At 48.6% G+C, this 19,262-nt stretch overlaps 1 long non-coding RNA gene across 3 annotated transcripts in view; it reads right to left on the minus strand.

Annotated features, from left to right (window-relative positions):
* The window catches only part of LOC146817721 (uncharacterized), a 390,429-nt gene extending 372,657 nt beyond the window's left edge, over positions 1 to 17,772 (minus strand). For all 3 annotated transcript variants that reach the window (XR_014962569.1, XR_014962568.1, XR_014962570.1), the window contains exon 1: positions 17,549 to 17,772. This is a non-coding gene — a long non-coding RNA (uncharacterized LOC146817721). The remainder of the gene's footprint in view (positions 1 to 17,548) is intronic.
* Between the last annotated feature and the right edge of the window lie 1,490 nt (positions 17,773 to 19,262).

Consider the following 19,262-nt stretch of genomic DNA (forward strand, 5'->3'; position numbering starts at 1 on the left):
TTCCCTGTGTAGCCAAAGATATTTTCTTTCTGCTGGGTTTTTTCTTCCTTTTTTGGAGTTCTTTTAAGGAGACATCTGACAGTTTCCGTGTGTACTTCACTGCAGATGCTATGGCTATTAAGAGTAATCACCCTTTCCTTGGCAGAGAGAGAGAGCGAGCGAGAGAGACAGAGAGCAAGAGAGACAGAGAGCAAGAGAGACAGAGAGCAAGAGAGACAAAGAGCAAGAGAGACAGAGAGAGAAATTATGTCCAGTCCTTCACAGCAAGGCACAGACCACAAATTAAAGTCACGCACATGCATCTGTGGTTGACAAAACATTGTCTATCACAAAAATGTATCTTGGAGCATCTGTGATATTGAGGGTTAAATGAATGGTGCAGAGTCCAACCCTGTGCAATTAGTATGTAACATCTGAAGCGTCGCTGCTTTTCTTGAGCAAGGTACAGGTGCTGCAGGGTTATTACACGCATGTGATCATAAAAAGGACATTACTGTGTAGATTACCATAAAGCACAGTCGACCACTCACTTTAATATTGAGGACACACAGGGCTTTTTGCTGCGGCTGTAAGCAGCACTAAGCATTTATATGACTGCCAGTATACGAGCCCTTAAATAATGGACCTTGCAATGGAATGGGGCATAAGCAGGGCAATGAGTATTGTGTGTTTGTGTGTGTGCTGATCACTCAGGGGGCACCAACTAACATCCGGTAGTTATGTGAGCCTCTTGTGTATGTATGGAGGACAGCATGAGTGGCAGGAGCAGTAGTAAACCTGCAATAATTGATCACATCTTGAAGGGGAGATCTTTATTTCAAGATGGCTTCTGCATTCACCAAAAGGTTTCCGCCTCATGCTAAAAACAATGAACCTCTGGTGTTGTAATCGAAGAACTCCTCTGGAGATCAAATCATATAACAAAAATCAAATAACATAAGTTTCAGAGAAGTTCATTTTTCTGGCCTGATCAACAAAGTCAACAGCATTATTAACAGTCTTACAGCAATCGCTGAAGGGAGTTGACCCCAACAACCTAATAACTGGAGTAGGATGACCCAAACAATTCAATCAATCAATAAATTCTTTATTTGGCCTGAATAATCCATAAAAGCACATGAATAAATTAAACATCCACAAATCATCTAGGGCCATATGTAGGAAGCCTAATACCGGTCGGTAACGGCCGATTTTCGGTAAATATCCCGTTACCGACCGGTATTTAGGCTTTTGCTATGTAGGGGGCACATTTTAGGATTCGGTAATTTACTGAATCGGTAAAATTACCGAATCGGTAATTTTACCGATTCGGTAAATACCGAATCCTGAAATGATATGTAGGTGACACTCAAATGAGTGATGTGTAGGGAAAATAATTCGGTTATTTAGCACCAAATATATGTTGGTGCTAAATACCGAATACATTGCAAAAAGCAATATTTTGCTGGACTAACAGTGCCATGTGGCAGACATACATGCCCTTAGGGCATGTATGTGCGCCACATGTGCACACATGCAGGAATCAGGGGTGCAACAGGGTGTCACTGTGACACCCTGCCACCCTTGATTGTGCTCCCCCCATTACCGAATCGGTATTTACCGATTCGGTAATGGTAACTGGCTTCCCATTGATTCCTATGGGCCTCCTGGCCCATAGGAATCAATGAGAAGGTATGCATCATTACCGAATCAGTAAATACCGATTCTAAATTACTGACCCATTCCGAATCGGTAAATATTACCGATAGATTACCTACATATCATTTACCGATTCATAAATACCGAATCGGTAAAATTCGGTATTTATGAAGCGGTAAACGTTAGGCTACCTACATATGGCCCCTAGTATCTTAATTTACAGCACATTTTTAAAGTGCAACCTTTGAAAAGATAAAAATGCATTGCTAAAAATACCTATGTACAGGAAAAAACATGTTAAAAAATACTGTATAAAAAGGCGCCAGGGCTTATCCTGATGAAACCAAACAAACAAAAACCTCCATATAAGGGTCCACTATGTAAGTAGGAAGTAATAGGAACCACCTAAAACCAATAATCCAAACGAATTTTAACCAATCTACATGGGCAGTACATTTATAAAATAGCTCACGGTCACAGTTAATTTCTCAAGTTAGCAAAATGCACCCCTGCCAAAAGCTGGGATAAAAAGCAACAAGTCTTCTGTGAATCCAAAAGTTGCAAGTAAAGTAAGGCTGGTCTCACATAAGAAAATCCAGAGGAGCACAAAGGGGGCGAATATACTTTTGTCTTAAGGTTGGCCAGTTAGGGCAAATAAAAAGAATATGCAAAGTGTCCGGTGCAGAAATCCTGTAACTTGAGCAACAAGCATTTGCAATGCAATAGGTCTCGCATTACTGAAAGCTTGGGGCATTGGCGTTGCATTATAATGTGCAACGCCAATAGCTAAAACTTTTATTAATGCAAGACCTATTGCATTGCAAATGCTTGTTTTCATATTACATGCAGTGTATATTTATTTGGGTAATTTGCCTTCTTTTTAAAATAGGGGTATGTGTGGCATCTTACTCACTTGATTGCCAGCAGGAATATACTAGAACATTATTATCTTAGCGTCATCAGATTCTAGAATAAGCTGCTCCCGGTCTATTGGATGCTGTGGTGACAGTTAGAGCTAGTTGTGGCTGAGGTGTACACAATAAAAGCTTCCACTCCACCTTATACCTGCCTCTATCTTCTGTTGGATGCACCTTGCTGACTTTATAGTGATGCAAAGACACATTCACACTAAAATATAGCGCTAAACAACAGACCTGGATTTTGCATAATATTTCCAAAATTGTGTGTACTTACTCCAAAAGATCGTACGTAAACTTCAACACACCCCTAATTAATAGTTAACGTAGTTCTTGGGCGATGCTGCTTGCAGGCATGGCCTACGATGTATCAGGTGAATGTATTACGTTTCTTCTTTTTAAATTTTTTTTCCTGTTAAATGCTTTACAAGATCTCAATAAACAGATTATATTAAAAAAGATAACCTAGTTATTGTACAAGAAGAAAATGCCATATATAGACATACCAACCACATATCCATTAATGAGTAGATAGAAGCAGCAAAGCTCCTCGAAATGGTCTGGAAAACTACACTTTGTAGAAGTATTAAAAAGACCACTGAGTGTTGAGAACTATTTTTGTTCAGGATAGATTTAGCAAATGCGCCGTCTGCCTGCTTGTTTAATCACACTGATATCTGGCCCATGTCGCCGTCCAAACAGCTTCCTCAAACATTGGGGAGTGGTGGGGGATGGGGTCGGCATTTGGAAGAAGACAGTGTACTATTCACGTAGTCCCTGGGCCGCTCTACTCATCCATCAGCGGTCAATGCTCCAGAGGCAACATTCAAGTTAGCAGGCAGACGTTAGGAGCAACTAATACTTTAAGACTGCCCACACGTGACTTAAGTATAATCCCGTAATAGGGGATAGCTGTGAAAACGGAGCAGGTGTTGCTCGTTTTCATTATTTCCAGACTGTGTCGCAGCGTGTAAACAAACTAGGTGAGACCTAAAAAAACAGGACCGCGAGTGATGCGCGCGCGCGCCACATCGAACATGTGTTTCCAATTATCGCGTCCATGTCTGGGCACGATAATTGAAACCACATGGCTTTTGGTGCTCGTAATAGACACCAATAGGCCATGGGCGGAGCAATGCATCCGCCTTGGCCTATTGCGTGCCGTCTTTGGGAAATACACGCACTCAAAGGCCAATCGCAGAAGCCAAAAGGAAAAGCACACGCACGAGCGTGTGCGATTCCAGGCTGTTTTAAAACCCCCTAAAAAAGGGCTCTCGCCTGCGCGAGCAGGGCTGCGCACTGCAACACTAGGGCGCGAGCCCTAAAAAGGACAGTCTAATGTAATATGCCACCCCATCAACAGCTGTGGAAACAGATTAAAATGGAAGTTAGCAGCTATGATGAGAAGTCATGTCCAAAGTTAAGTACATTTCCCTTTTGTTCAAAGATTTCACCATCATAAAGTGCTCATAACTATCTTTGGATTGAGCTACATGTAGCCTAGCTTCTCAAGTAGTTAATCTGAAAGCCTCTTTCACCCAGCCTATGTCTGATTTACTAATTAGCTCTGGGGTACTAAACAACTGAGGTTAACCCAACTCCCCCAGGGCTGTTTTAATGTAACTTAACCAATGCAACAGCTGAAAGGTAATGCCAAACTGTAGATTGGTATCAATAGGCCTTTGGGACAGCTAAAGCAGTCAAAAAATCGTTGCTCTTAAAAGATGGACTTTTTAAATTGGGAAAATGGTTATGTTTTAGGGAACGCTGATAGCAGAATCTACGGTAGATTTCTTGGTCATTTGCAAGGGCCCTGCTCCTGATTTGTGGCAGGGAGTTTGGCTAAAATGTTTTTGAGATTAACACAGGCGCGCATAAGTGTGTTTTACAATAAGTCAACGAAATGTATTAGAAGGTGCACCGGAGTAGTCAAATGTACTCCAAGAGTAAGTGGCTCAAATGTAGGGAAACGCTGTTATTAAGCCCCTAAATGACCATCATCAAAACAAACTATACCACTGAAGGTGTATATATTGATAAAGGCTTCTGTGAAGCCGAAACGCGTCTCTCTAGCCATGGGGTCGTGTGAGACCTGATATAATAAAGAAAGCCATACCTTACATCTTCGAGTACATGCCTTCTTCTTTGCTGGAGTGGGATGGAGTATTCATATTTATATCACCCTGCAAATTCCTGACAACATAAGATAAAATAGCATTCCTTCCACCTGACACCCAATTTATAGGCGGGCTTCATAAAGTAAAAGTTAAATGTACATGCACAAAAAAATCCTGATTTACAGATGGGTCTTTCAACTGCACAAGGATCCATCAATATGTGCATTTTCAACCATACTACGCTTAGGGGTAGGGGCAGGAAATGGGTCTTTCTTTGGATCCATGGCCCTGGCAGTGGGTGGCTGTTAGGAAGGCAGTGAACACCAACAGAATTGCATCTTTGTGAGCATTACTTAACTTCCCCAGAGGTTTTTACACCCAATCTATGCTCCTGGCGTTAGTGCCAGCAAATGTGTACAATAGTATGTGTTTCGATTGTGAAGAGTATCCATACACCCTCATATTTCGCATATTGAATACCACCATCAAAAGGCAGATTTTTCACTGGCCCATAATCTCTCAGTTCAGAGTGAGGTTTACACTTAGAAAGCCATGGTTTATGCTGATTTCCATGCGTAGCTCTGAGATGTTTGAGTATCCAAGGACATGCGGAATTCCCGACAGACAACTTTGCCAATCAGTTACCACCTCCTTCGATGTGTCTGTAACTTTTTAATGGTTGGTGACAGCAATTGTGATCAAAAACCCTTGATATATCTCACAGCAAATCGCAATTAGGAAGGATTGCCCATTGTATGCCACCTCCTAAATGTAATTCAGAATGAGGTGCAAAATCCCTTTTGAGATTCAGAATGAATTTTCCAAATTATATAAGAGGTTTCGTACATTGTAATAAGCCATTTTGCGCTCTCAAACCCTGTGATTTTCTGAACTGAAGGGTCTTTGACTGCAGGATACTGAGTGGTGATGCTGCCACTTAATTTAAATGAACAAATAATACGTTTTTACGGGATGTAGTCTGAAACTTAGTCAAGATGTTACAGTGGCTGATTTTGTTAAACTAAAAAACTAAAGGGAGGTCTTTGGAGGAAGAGGCACCCTAACTCGATTGTGATAGTTGGGTTATCTCAAAAAATTAAAACAAAATACAAGAAATTGAATAAAGCTTAGAGACCTTCCTCCAAATGCCACTAGAAAGGTTATGAGCAAGGATAGTTCAGAGACTCTATACCTGTTCTTTGAGCCAAGGAATAATAATGACCAGTCAAGGATAATTTCTGTGGATCAGGAGGAGGAGGAGCCAGCGCTCTCTAAATGGAGAGGTAACTTTACTTCCGGACAACCTTCTATTCCTACGCCATTCGTGGGCAGAGGAACTCATCACTGGAACGAAGTCAAATCCAGTTGTGCTTTTGCCCCTTTTGCCCAAGCAGGTGGGTTAGCCACACCCACCCCACACATTAAGTTCCAGAGAAAGCGTATCAATGAAAAGTGTGGATGCTGTAGCCCCAACACCTGACCATTAGAATCACTTCCACACACAGGGTCAGGTACCAGAATGAATAGGGAGGTAGGCCCGGTAGCACAGCAGACATAGTAGGGTCTGCTAGAAAAGGACCCAGCTGCTCACAACCTCTGCCCTGACCAGGGCAGGCTCCTACGATGGCCGAAGCACAGCCACAAGGGCTATACACGACAGGGGAGAACAGTAGACATGAAACGGACTCATTGTAGCGTTAGAATGGGGTTTTGGGGGGGGCGGCCGAACAGCGGGAGGCCTGCCACCCCCGGGGAGTTTTGGGCCGGGGGGGGCAGCCGTACCACGTGGGACATGCCTTGGGCTCCTATGGGCTTGTTGGGCGTTTTTTGGGCTGGGTGGGTTTAAAGCCGACCATTTCGTGTCGCGAGCCACCATTTTGGTGGTTGTGACACGACAGCTGGCTGGGGGAGGCTTTGTGGTGGGGTACATTTTTGTGGCCTGAACTGCGACGCGTTGTGCGGAGTAGCGGGGGCTTTGAGATCGCCTACGGCATTAGCGGCGTGCGACGGGACTACGCGTTTGGGCGGCTGTTGCAGCGGTGAAAGGCAGTATATTGAGACGTGGCGGCGATGGCCCAGTGGGAGGATCTGCACATCGTTCAGGCGCTGCGTTTACTGGAGGACACGGTCCGCATGGATCGCGTGCGGCCCGATGTGAAGGTAAGGCCCCCCCAGACGCGCCGCGAGTGGAGTGGCGGCAGCGGTGCTCGCATGTGACCCGTCGCAGGCGCAGAAGCGCGCCCCGGCGGATGCGGGGGGGCGAGGCCGCGTGGTGCACGCGGCGGCCCCAGTGAAGCGCCCGAGGGCAGGGAGGCGGCAAGGGAGGAGGCCGGCATTGGCTTTCAAAAAGGAGCGGGAGGGGCGACAGTAAAGCAGGGACAGCGGGGGGCCGAGGGCGGGTGGAGGGGGACAGGCGGAAGCCGAGGGGTGGGGGAGCTGCTACAGGGCACAAGGGGCCCAGCGGGGCAGCCTCGCCATTACTGATAGAGAGTGAGGGTGAAGGGGTGGGGGCGGGGGGGAAGCCCGGTGGGGAGCCCAACAGTTGGGAGGCCGCAGGCTTGAGGGTGTGGGGGGGGTCAGGGGAGGGGGGCAGGAGCGGGGGGTTGCAGGCCAGGCCACCGGGGGGGAAGGGCCCCGTAGAAAAAGGGGGGAGGGATTACTCACGGGGGCCGGGGGGAGCGGAGTACTGGGAGCAAGGTGGGGGGCACCACAGGGGGGGGCAGGGAGCAGGTGCGGGGGGATCCCCGGCCCACGTTGGAGGTGGGGAAAGGGCTGGGAAGGGGGGTGGGGGGTGGGGGTGAGAGTGGGCCGGACGCGGGGTGCGGTGGGATGGGGCAGGGGAGTGGGTTGTGGGGGAGGTGCCGGGGCAGCGGGGGGGGGGTCGTCAGGGGTCAGCGCGGTGTGGTGGGAGCTGGAGTCACTGGCGTGGAGCGACGGGGGGGATGGGGGGATATGGGGTGGAGCGGCTGGGGTAGGGGTAGGACCCTGGGGGCGGGGTGGGCTACGCCGTTGCGGCGAGGGGGACAGTCCTCTGGGGTGGGGGTGGTAGGGGCAGGGGGGTTTGGGGGGGACGCTGGGGGGTGCGGCGGGTCGGGGGATAGGTTTAACACCGGCATGTCGGACGCCACTTCTTTCTTTCGAAAGGTAGGCTTGGCGAGGTGCTCGGGAGAGCTTCATGCGGCTCCAATCCACCGAGGGGATGGGCCGGCTCTGCCTTATGCGGGCAGTCACGCTCCCACGAGGGACCCGGCGAGTGCGCCATTCAGGAGGCGGGGCGGTAGTTCCCCGCCAGCCTCACTCAGCAGGGTTGATGCGGCCTTCGGGGGAGGGGGCCGGAGTTTCAATAGTCCAGATAGGGCCCACGAGGAGCGGCTCACAGGGCGAATGAGCGGGAGTGTAGACTTGGAGGAATTGCTGCACACATGTAGGGAGCAGGCGGGGTTGAGCCGGCTGGAGCCCGTAGAGGGCGATCGGTGGCCAGAACATGTGCCGACAGGGCTGGAGTCCGAGGAGGGCGGCCCATACATTTGGGATGAGGAGAGTGTGGAAGAGGGGGAGATCCGGGAGGGTCAGGAGGGGGAGGGGGGAGCGGAATAATGCTTGTGCTAGTTCTTTGCAGCCCCAGCGATTCCAGGCATAGAGAGTGACAGCCCCTCCTGCGCAACTGGTTAGGCGGTGGGATCCGGTGCGGACGCCAACCTTGACGCCAGGTAAGGCGAGGCAAGCAGTGGGGATGGGGGTCGGGCGGTACTGCACAGGTGGGGGTATCGGTGGGCACGGATGCGAGGGGAGACGATGGGGGGTGCGTTTGAGCAAGGGTACGTACATGCGGGACACAGGCGTGGGGACGGATGACGCAGGGACCAAGGGGACAGGGGCGCGCGTGACAAGGGGGCTGGGGGGACACCCGCTAAGGGTATGGAGGGGAAGGAGAGTCATGAGGTGCCGGTGGGCAAACTCCCGAATATGGGCATTGCGAAGCCCCTGGGGGCACATCTGTCATTGGCCACCACAGAAAAGATCTGGAAGGGAGAGTATGTGGACATCTTGAAGCTCCTGCATAGGGAGCTAACGGCAAAGGAGGGGGTCTAAGGAGGAAGAGCTGGAGCTGGCTTGGCGGCCCAAGGTGCCCTTGAATATAGAGAACTGGTCGGCTGCGTTTTTGATCTTTGCGAGTGTGTACTGTGAACAAGTACCCGGAAAGGTCCGTTGCGTTGTTTAAATACATGGACGTGATCCGTCGGGCGCAGGTGATGTATGGGGGTTATGCCTGGTCGCACTATGACGAGGAGTTTCGAGCGCGCTTGGCCTGGGACCCGGAGGCAAAATGGGGAGAGATCGACTCAGATCTGTTCCAGCAGACGATGGGCGGGGCTAAGTTTGGGAAAACGATTTACACAGCCAGCGGCCTACCGCTTGCGCCTCGCCCCTTTCCAGCCCCTTTCCAGCCCGTCCCACCCGGACGTCCCACCCGGGGGTGGGGCAAGGAGAGAGTACTGGGGGGCCAATGTGGGAGCGTGCTGGGATTACAACAAGGGAGCTTGCGCGCGGCAATACTGCAAGTTCCTCCACAAATGTTCTAAATGCGGAAAGCGCCACCCAGTGGTGCATTGCTGGGGGACAGGGGGCAGCCAAGGGCAGCAGTCTGCTCCGGCAGGGCAACTGTCTGGGGGCAGGGGTGGTAGGGGGGGGGGGACAGGGGACTTTGGGAAAAGGCTCATACGCCAGTTACTGGACCGGCTGGAACCCTTCTTGGCGTCTTATCCACGGACCGAGGACGCAGGGCTGTTGTGACAGGGGTTTCGGGAGGGTTTCCGGCTGGGGTACGAGGGTCCGCGGATCGCTCGGTGGTCTGAGAACTTGAAATCTGCCCAGACGCATAAGGCGGTGGTTTGGGTGAAACTGGGCAAAGAGGTCCGGGAGGGGCGGATGGCAGGCCCCTTTCGTGGGGCCCCTATTCAGGACTTGATCATCTCCCCAATAGGGGTGGTGCCGAAGAAAGAGCCGGGACAATATCGGCTGATCCAACATCTGTCATGGCCCGAGGGGGCGTCGGTCAATGATTACATAGCGGCCGAATTGTCGTCGGTATCTTACTCTTCGGTCGATGTGGCGCGGCGTCTGGTGGCGTCGGTGGGGTCCGGCGCTTTCATGGCGAAGTGTGACATCAAGTCCGCTTTCCGGCTGTTGCCAGTGCATCCGGTAGACTATCAACTGCTGGGAATACAGTTTGACAGCTCTATTTTTGTGGACAAGGCATTGCCCATGGGGTGATCAATTTCCTGCGCGTTGTTCGAACGTTTCAGCACGTTTCTGCAGTGGGCTTTTTCATGGCGCACGGGGCACGCGACGGTGACGCACTACTTGGATGACTTCTTCCTGGTGGGACGGCCCGGTTCGGCGGACTGCCAGCAGCAGCTGGACAGTTTTACAGAGCTCATGGGCTACCTGGGTGTGCCCCTGGCGCCAGAGAAGACACAAGGTCCCAGCACGGTGCTGTCATTTCTGGGGATAGAGCTGGACTCGGAGGCTATGGAGGCACGATTGCCGAGGGACAAGAAGATGCATATGCTGGTGTTGGTGGATACACTGTTGGGGAAGCAGAAGGTGACAGTGAGAGAGGTGCAGGTTCTGTTGGGGCATTTGACCTTTGCGTGCCGAGTGGTGCGGGCGGGACGTATGTTTTGCTGGTGTTTGGGGCTGTCCTTGTCCGGGTTGACATTACCGCACCACCACTTGCGATTGTCTGCGGGTACGAAGGAGGATCTGCGTATGTGGCGGGCATTTTTGGAGCGTTTCAATGGTATCCCCATGGCTCCCCCGGAGGAATGGGAATGGGACGTGACCATCTCCTCGGATGCTGCAGGGGTGGGGGGTTTCAGGCTGTACTGGCAGGGGAGCTGGTGTGCGGAGACCTGGACGCTAGCTTGGCAGAACGGGGGGAGGAGCATTGCATTTTTGGAGCGGTTTCCTCTGGTGGTGGCGGTGTCGGTGTGGGTGCAGGAGCTCGCGCATAAAAAGGTGCTGTTCAAGGTGGATAACATGGCGGTGGTGCACGTCGTGAATCGACAGTCGGCTCGGGATCTGCAGGTGCTTAAACTGTTGAGGGTGTTTGTAATGCAATGTTTGGAACATGACATTCTGTTTCAAGCACGTCATGTGCCAGGGGTGGACAATGACATTGCGGATGCTGTGTCTCGTTCACAGTGGCAGAGGTTCCATGGGCTAGCCACAGAAGTGGACAAGTGCAAAACGCCGGTGCCAGCGGGGCTGTGATCCGTAGGAGAGAGAGGGTCGCGCAATTGGTAAGGCAGTCGGTGGCTCCGTCCACATGGAAGGCATACGTGCAGGCGTGGCGGGAGTTCTTGGAGTGCGGGGCGGTCCGGCATGACAATCATTGGGTGCGGAGTGAGCAGGTGGTGCAGTTTATGTTGGCACTGATGGACAGGGGACGGTCGAAGGGGACGATTGCCGGCAAATTATCAGCCATAGCGTTTAAGATGTTATGGGGCTACGCACCGTCAGCAGGCGAATTGGGTGCGCGGTTGTTGGAAGGCTGGGTGCGAGAGAGGGGAGGCAGGGCACCTCAGCGCCGTCCCATCACGGGACGTATTCTTGGCAGCTTGATACGGCTCATGCCACATATCTGCGGCAATCGGGAGGAGGTCCTGTTGTTTTCCACACTGATGTCGTGGATGTATTTCGGGGCTTTGAGTGTCCGAGCTCGTGGGGCCACGGGGTAAGCCAGGACTGCGGTGGGGGGAGGTGGAATTGCGGTTGTGGGAGGTAGCGTTCCGGTTGCGGCGCGCGAAGACCAACCAGAGGGGCGAGGGTCAGTGGGTGGTCCTGAGCCCAGTAGTTGACCGAGTAGTGTGCCCCGTGCTGTGGGGGGAGAGGCTGGCTTGTGGGGGGCAGGCGGAGGACGGGGAGGTTTTCCGCCGGGCAGACGGAGGAAGGGTGACGGCGGCGCAGCTGCTCTGGGTGCTACGGCACGCTTTGCAGGCCTTGGGGGAGGATCCCAGACGTTTTGGGACGCACTCTTTTCGCATAGGGGCGGCAACGGATGCAGCGCGGAATGGATGGGGGAGGGAGGAGCTTATGCGCTTGGGGAGGTGGAAGTCAGATTGTTTAAAGACATACAGTAGGTTGCGGGGGCACGGGATGGAGGAGGAGGCATGAGGTGGTTTTCGTTTGTTTACATGTGTCTCTTTTCAGGTGCAGTGGCGGGGCCGGACGTTGAAGGACTGTCGATCCTCATCATAGGACATTCTTTTGTGAAGTGGGCTGAGCACTCTGAATGGGATAGGCACAGGGATCTTAATTTAGGACTGGATCCTGAGCTGTTCAGTTGTCGTTGGCTGGGAAAGGGGGGCATGAGGTGGCATGAATTAATTCCCATGTTGAATCAGGTGGTCGGGGGGGGGGGATTTGTCCAGATGTCTTGGTCATCCATCCAGGGGAGAATGACTTGGTACAATGCAAGGGCTTGGCTTTGTTGAAGCAGATGCAGCGGGATTTGAGGGAGATTCGGCGGCAGTGGTCCGGGTGCCATGTGATATGGTCTGAATTTGTACCCAGGAGAAGGTGGAGGGGGGCAGAGCATCCTGCGGCCATAGACAGAGCGCGTAGGAAGATCAATAGGGATATGCGGGTCTTTTGCGATAAGGGAGAATGGAGCACCCGGAATTGCGCTATGCGGCAGTATACTTCTTTAGAGAGGATGGGGTTCATCTGTCCCGCTATGGCATGGAACTGTACATAATACAGCTAAAGGAGGCATTGGACAAGGCAATAGGGGTACACAGATACCCGAAGCGTTCGGATTCCTAAGGGGGGGGGTCGAAGGTTGTCTAGGACACCCTTCGAGTGGCGTTTATTCCTAGTTCATTCGGTATAAGGTTGGATGGTTACAGTTATGGGAAGAACATAAGAAGTTACCTAGTTAGGTAGGTGTAGAGAAGTTAGGAAGGGTCAGTTGTTTATAATTGTTGCAGGGGGGGGGGAACATGTTAGGGGAGGTGGTGGGGGTAAGGTAGGAAGACTTTATTTAGTTAGGTTTAGTTTTGTATGGCACAGGCCAAGGGAATTTGGATGTAAGGTGCACCTGTTTCCAATAAAGCGGCCTTTTTCACACTAAGAAATGTGTTGTGGTATGTGTTGCCCACCAGGTTAGGCCCAATGGGGTTTTGGGGGGGGGGGGGCGGCCGACCAGCGGGATGCCTGCCACCCCCGGGGAGATTTGGGCCGGGGGGGCAGCCGTACCACGTGGGACATGCCTTGGGCTCCTTTGGGCTCGTTGGGCAGTTTTTGGGCTGGGTGGGTTTAAAGCCGGTCATTTCGTGTCGCGAGCCACCATTTTGGTGGTCGTGACACGACAGCCGGCTGGGGGAGGCTTTGTGGTGGGGTAAATTTTTTCCCACCCCCCTCTTTGTTTTGTTTTATCCTCATGTGGGGGTGCTGGCGCGGGACTTTTGGATGGTTTGTGTGGCTTTTCGGTTGGCTTTTGGGGAACAGGTGCATCCGGGGGGGGGGGGGGGGAACACTTGTATGGGGTTGTCGTTGGAACAGGTGCGGTGATCTATGCTGCAGGGGCGTTTTTTCCTAGTTCATTTGGTATAAGGTTGGATGGTTACAGTTATGGGAAGAACATGAGAAGTTATCTAGTTAGGTAGGTGTAGAGAAGTTAGGAAGGGCCAGTTGTTTATAATTGTTGCAGGGGGGGGGGAACATGTTAGGGGAGGGAGTGGGGGTAAGGTAGGAAGACTTTATTTAGTGAGGTTTAGTTTTGTACGGCACAGGCCAAGGGAATTTGGATGTAAGGTGCACCTGTTTCCAATAAAGCGCCCTTTTTCACACCAAGAAATGTGTCGTGGTATGTGCTGCCCCCCAGGTTAGGCCCAAAATGTATCACATCTATCAGAAGACAAAAAATAGGAGTTGTTACTGCAGATTTCCCAATTTAAGGCTCCCAGGTTTGGCAGGGCCTAGTGTAGCTAAAGTGTAAGTGTGGTTTGGAATTTACATTCAGGGCCCAATAGGCAAATTATGTCTGTTGAAGGATTCAGAACCCTGTAAAGACTTAGATGAGGAAAACAGGCGAGAAGCCTCTTCCACTCAAGTGCGGGTTAAATTGCTTTTTCCATGCACATTACACTCACTAAGTCGTGCTCAGTACGGCCTCTTGCGCCCAATCAATATTTGTCATGAACATGGGCAGGTCACCTTATGCCTCTTTATCTCTATTAAGGCAACCGATGCTTCGGAAAGCGCTCTGCCGATAAAGAGCCGTAGACATGGTATATTGATTTACAGTAATTATGTGTGAAAATTACCGCAGGTTGCAGTTCAGTCGAAGGTGGTTAACCACTTCTTCACAGAAGTTGTCACTGTTTTTATTCACTTCCATTATGCACGTCCATGTATGTGTGTCATTGTGTCGTAAACAATTAGGGGAAAATACACAAAAGCAATCATGAGTATAGCAAACAGTTTTACAGAAATACATTTTTGGGTACTCTTACATGTCTTTGTGAATCGGCCCTGGAGCATCTATGCCTTCTAGTAAAAGTGAAAAGGGGGCACATTCCTTTCTTTCTGTACTAAATGTATGTATAAATATTACCATAGTAGATGTTTTGTGACCAATTCAGAAGGACGTGTAAAAGTACATGAAAGAATACTACATGAGTAATTACTTTACATATTCCACAATGCCTTTATAAATAGGCTCCATAGACTCCATTTATTAGTCGTGACTCACAAATTGCATATATAGTAAATAAAGTAGTACTACAGTAATACTGCTTGCTACAAAATGCAATTCACAGACCTACGAGTGTAAATCTCCACTTTTCCTATTGTTTCTATGGGGAGATCCTTACACATTTAATACTTAGGGGGCCTGTTCACAAACTGCATTCTGTAATATTTTTAGTAGTACTAAAATAGTACTACACAATGCTATTCACAACCTCCATTTCTCCTATCTTTTCTATGGAGAGAGCCTTATACATGTAAATTTACTTCTTTACTTTTCACTATCATTTACCATAGGGAGATCTCCACCTCTGCGATAGAGCTCTACCTATGGTAATGTACAGAGAAAATTGAAAACATTTATTTAAGTTGAAGAAAAATAATAAAAATTGTGTTAAATATTAATGTACATTAATTATATATATTTATTTTAAATGCGGAACAAAACAAACAAAATGCCATAGATTTATTAACTTAATTATGAATTCAACATGCAATTAGTTTAAATGTATCATATTAAATCAAATCTATATGTTTTAAGTATTATAAAACATCTCACCTAAAGTAAAATGTTTATATGTATATATTAAAATTCACACAAAAAAACGTAAAATAATTTACATTCAAGTTACATTTGTTTGTAAATTGTAAAAGTTATTAAAATTGTATCAGAAAATAATATTTATTTATAATCACATTTACATTATTTTAACATTAAATTAATTTTCAATATATATTTCAAAGTTTAAAAAAATATAATTAAACATTATTTCCTGTGGTATTTTATTTTAAGTCCCAGCCTTCATTATTTTCTATATTCAGATGCTGCATTATCAGTAATTGGCCATGTTGGGTGCTGAACTTACTGCTCCTTTTTGGCTGTAGTCACTTTGCACTCATAAATTAGGCTCCATGCCCTCTTCCGGGGTTTGAGACATCAATGTCTACACTTTTGACAGTCTACAATGTATCTGCAGGTACCGCGCCCATATTACATGCGCAGACGTTTTTCGCAGACCACTTTGATCGAGCCATATATCTATTTCAAACGGCTCGCATACGGCTTCTTCCTGTGAATATTCTTAGGCCTTTATATCATTCCACTTATTTCTTTCATTAGCCTACGTATGACTAGGTCTCTGGCTACGTCAGTACTACCCTGAAGACTATGGTCCAAGGGACTATCCTTAAGACCTTTTCTAGGAATTCCATTCCCCTGGGACGTTCCCTCTGATTTGCGCTTCACTTAGCAGTATTAATATACCTTGGCTTGGAGCTTTTCCTATTAGGACAGTATTTGTCCACTGTTGATACCAAGACTCCCTCTGATCCCCCTATGTTTTTAGCGCCCTGAGGAAGGTGCAACCTCATCTGTGGGTTGTCACCGAAACACGCATCGGCGCACACTGTGGAGACCACCAAGATAGAACCGCTATATTCTACATCTGCTGTACTAATAAATCAATGAGTCATTTAGAAGTGTATTTGTTCAGGACACTCACTTCATCAAGTCTTATTTCTTTTAAATAGCGATATTTAGTATAACCATTGTTTGTTACAGATACTCTCGAAAAATACTGAGACTGACCTATTCTCATAGAAGTGGATATTACATTCATTATAAGATTTCGTTCTGTACACTATAGCCGGATGGTTCTCCCATATTTCTATGATTCTTTTGTTGTTTTTAGATTGTGTTAACCGTTTGTGGTATGAATGTGGTATTTGTGGAAGTTGGCGATCAGAGATGTTAATATTTCTTGTCTTTGTATCGTTTTTGTATTGTTTTGATGGATGTAGAAATATTTGTTGATGTGATTATACAGCATTTACTTTCTACCAGTTGTTATCTCTAATAAATATGAGAATGTATCTTTTCAGTTGTTTCATTGTTTAATAGAGTGTTTATTGTACGATTATTTTCCAATATATGCACATTTACGTTATTTGTGTACACAGTTAGTGCTGTGTTTCTTGGCTCATTTGTGACTCATATAGAGAGCAGCTATGGTGGCGAGTGATTCCGCCCAGTAAAGTAGTTTACAAGCAGGATAGTTAATTAATACTTCAGTGTACACTTTTGAGTGACCTTACACTTGTAAATAGTGAATATCCAAAAGTGGCAAAGTTATTTCAAAGTGTAAGAGTAAACTCACATGTGTAGATTTATTCCAGTGGCGTAACATTAGCCCCTGCGGTTCGGGGTTAGGGCCTTGAGCTCCAGAGGGCCCACTCAGGCACTGCGCACAGGTGACAGGCACCTGTCCTGAGAGCTCCTGACTGGGTCCAGAGCGCGAGCTGGCCCCGTCCGTGTACTTTGCAGGGAGGCCACCTCAAATTTTGTTACGCCACTGATATATTCAAGTTTAGGTTTTACTTTGTGACCTCTTCAAAATAATCAGATGAAAAGAGAGTAATAGGAGGACTGTATCCTGAATATAAATTGGGTATGTGTCCCTCATCGACCTTTTCCCTTCCTGGCAGTGAGTCTGTGAGAGGGAGAGCCCAGGGTTTGTTTGCTATTCAGTGGCTCATGTGATTTCTGAATCATCCTTCTCTTACCTCGAGGTATTAGATGTACCCGATTCACCCGAGAATATACATTGGCACCAAATATTAATAAGCAGACTTCCAGCCGTTCTGCCAATAACTGTGTCAGACAGTAAGTGCGGATTATTCGGCCAGGCCGCAAAGCCTGTGTCCCACTGAGACATCTCTGAAAACTCAAGTCCTAACGCTCAAACCGCCTCAGCTTCGAAGCTGTTGCTTCTCCCCTTCCTCAACGCTTATGCCTATTTTTGCTATTCTGGTAAATTCTATTCAGGGGAACCCTGGTGAATGGGTGAAATCCTGTTCAGTGTGTTTTCTCAGTGGTAAACGTTATTGTTCTCTAGACAGAGGAGCACATTATGCCGCCAACCATTGCACTGTGAAGAATTTTTTTAAAATTATATTTAAGCAATTAGGAATAGTGGCTCCCTTTTAGACTTTTGAACCAACAATACAAGCACAGCGGGCACAGGCACCACAAGTAGAACCCCATTTTGCAAATCAAGGCCATGACCTCCACTCTCCTGTGCCAATTATCTGAGCGACCCGCGCACAATAACCCCACGTCACCTCTGCGTGCATCTTTGTGCTTCTGGAACTGAAGCTTCGCGCGCGCGGGCCGTCTGAAGCACACTTTGATCTAGGTAGCAGGTTGCTGTGCTCGAGCAGTGTCAAAGCGCAGTGGAGCTCTCGTCTCTGCCTCTCATCTGTCAACAGCCCCGATATGAAGCGAAATTAGGCCTCATTTAGCGGGGCGCTCCCTCTCGTTCCATTGGCAGGCGCATCCTGCTCGCGCGCCCTTGTTAATTCTAACAAAGCGCTTCAGCTGACCAGCTGCTCCTAATAAGCCAAGGGCGCTCGGCAGAGCGAGATCAATTCACTGATTGGCCCAATCGCCCTCGCGCGCTGCCCCGTGGAGCCTCTGCGGCAGGTGTACGGTGCCCGCCCTTCGGGGAGGGATGGCTGCTAATTATGAAAAACATATTCTGCTTCACAGACCTCTCCTTTTATCATTTGTGGACTGCGAATCAACAAAACCGCTAATAAGCTGCTTGTTGAGCTACGAGGCAGCATCATTTTTTTCCTTTGCAGAAGCTTTATTCTAAGTATGCCGATGAGTTCAGTGGAAAAAGAAACGTGCTTCTCCAGACTTTTAGAAACTGGCCTTGTTTGTAATAAGAAGTACCCTTCATTGCATGTAGTCGGAAATTTCTTTCAAATCACTGACGAGTTCCGTGATTAGATGACAGCAGTGGCTAATCGCCAAATTATGATCTCCCCTGTAGAAGATGAAGAGGCCCCGACCGACTCCCCCTTATCTTTTTTACATATATTCTCTTTTTTACTACTTTATTTATCATTTTGTGATAAATAACAAATAACAAACATCAGCCCCCCCCCCCCTCCCTGCAGAAGGACACATTATAAATTATAACAGCGTTACATTCAGGCCTTCAGAAGAGACCAGGTGGCCAAAGTGCACATCATAATCCCAGGAGCAGAGCAGGATAAGAGAGGTGAGCATAGTGAAAAAAGAGGGTGGGGGGGAGGCAGTGACCAGTACATGTGCTTATCACAGGGGCGGCTCCTCTGCTAAGGCGGAGGAACGTCGCCCTACTGCCTTCCATCACGGTAAAAAAGGAAAAATAAAATGATAATAACGCAATGTTATTATCATTTCATTTTTCTGTGCTGGGGCAGATTTGTGGGGTGAGCTAGGCTGCACAGGGGGGAGGAGTGGTGGCACCCTTCTAAGTGCGCATGAATGTTTGGCCGGTCCTCTGGGGCCTGACAAGCATTCATGCATACTTTCATGTTCTCCACCCAGGCTGCATTACATCCTGGGTGGAGAACATGCCCAGGCTCCCATTCTCCATCTGATCGCCGAACCACGGCTCTCAGACCACTAATAACGCTGCATTGCAATGTTGTGATTGGCTTAAGGGAGTCTATCCTGCTTCCTGCTCGAACAGAAGCCATGAAGAGGCCGGAGAGGACAGAAGAGAGGCGGCGGCAGGCCAGCCAGCCGGCAGGTACGTATTACATTTTTAAAATAATATTTCACTCCCTCTCCAACCTCCTCCCCCTCCCTGGCCCACTACTGTTTCGTGGGAGCATTCGCCACTGTGCTTATGAGGCATTACATAGGCGGGAAATGCTAACACAATTCGCAGCACGTATATATGCACAGTATCACATGTCAGTCTGAGGTGGAGGGCTCCAACGTCAACAATAATGCTTGAAGCGGCTGTTAGATATCTTTTGGGCGGGAAAATGGGAGCTG

The sequence above is a fragment of the Triturus cristatus genome, chromosome 6, assembly GCF_964204655.1.
Source record: "Triturus cristatus chromosome 6, aTriCri1.1, whole genome shotgun sequence".
Lineage (NCBI taxonomy): Eukaryota > Metazoa > Chordata > Amphibia > Caudata > Salamandridae > Triturus > Triturus cristatus.